Raw genomic sequence first — 1,084 nt, forward strand, 5'->3', positions numbered from 1 at the left:
GGCTAGTTTTTTGTATTTTTTAGTAGAGACGGGGTTTCACCGTGTTAGCCAGGATGGTCTCGATCTCCTGACCTCGTGATTCGCCCCTCGGCCTCCCAAAGTGCTGGGATTACAGGCTTGAGCCACCGCGCCCGGCCAATTTTTTTTCTTTTTCTTTTGAGATGGGGCTGTTACCCAGGCTGGAGTGCAGTGGCACGATCTCTGTGCTTCAACCTCCGCCTCCCGGGTTCAAGTGATTCTCTTGCCTCAGCCTCCTGAGTAGCTGGGACTACAGGCACGCACCACCATGCCTGGCTAATATGTATATATATTTTTTGAGATGGAATTTCGCTCTTGTTGCCCAGGCTGGAATGCAATGGCGCAATCTCCAGCTCATCACAACCTCTGCCTCCTGGGTTCAAGCGATTCTCCTGCCTCAGCCTCCTGAGCAGCTGGGATTACAGGCCACCACATCCAGCTAATTTTGTATTTTTAGTAGCGACAGTGTTTTTCCCCATGTTGGTCAAGGTGATCTTGAACTCCCAACCTCAGGTGATCCACCCGCCTCAGCCTCCCAAAGTGCTGGGACCACAGGCGTGAGCCACTGTGCCCGGCGATGCCTGGCTAATTTTTGTATTGCTTGGCAGACATAGGGTTTCACCATATTGTCCAGGCTGGTCTCAAACTCCTGACCTCAAGCGATCTGCCTGCCTCAGCCTCCCAAAGTGCTAGGATTATAGGTGTGAGCCAGTGTGCCCAGCCCATAATTCCTTTTTAGAGACTGTTACCAGTTGAAAGTTCTTCAAAATATTCTTCTTTTCAGTACCACTCATGGGCTTTTCCAATTTTCAAAGATTATCAACAAAACTACAATCTGGATGTGCTGCTTCATGCCATTATTTATCATTTTCTAGTTTTTACTGGGTGATAAAGTTGAAATTCAGAAGTACATGGGATCCAATTTAAATTTCTACTATCACAACATTTTAAAATATTTTTCAAAAACCGTAAGTCTTCTATTTTTGAGACAGTCTTGGTCTATTACCCAGGCTAGAGTGCCATAGTACGATCATAACTCACTGCAGCCTGAAACTCCTGGACTCAA

This window comes from Mandrillus leucophaeus, unplaced genomic scaffold (assembly GCF_000951045.1).
Source record: "Mandrillus leucophaeus isolate KB7577 unplaced genomic scaffold, Mleu.le_1.0 Scaffold1, whole genome shotgun sequence".
Lineage (NCBI taxonomy): Eukaryota > Metazoa > Chordata > Mammalia > Primates > Cercopithecidae > Mandrillus > Mandrillus leucophaeus.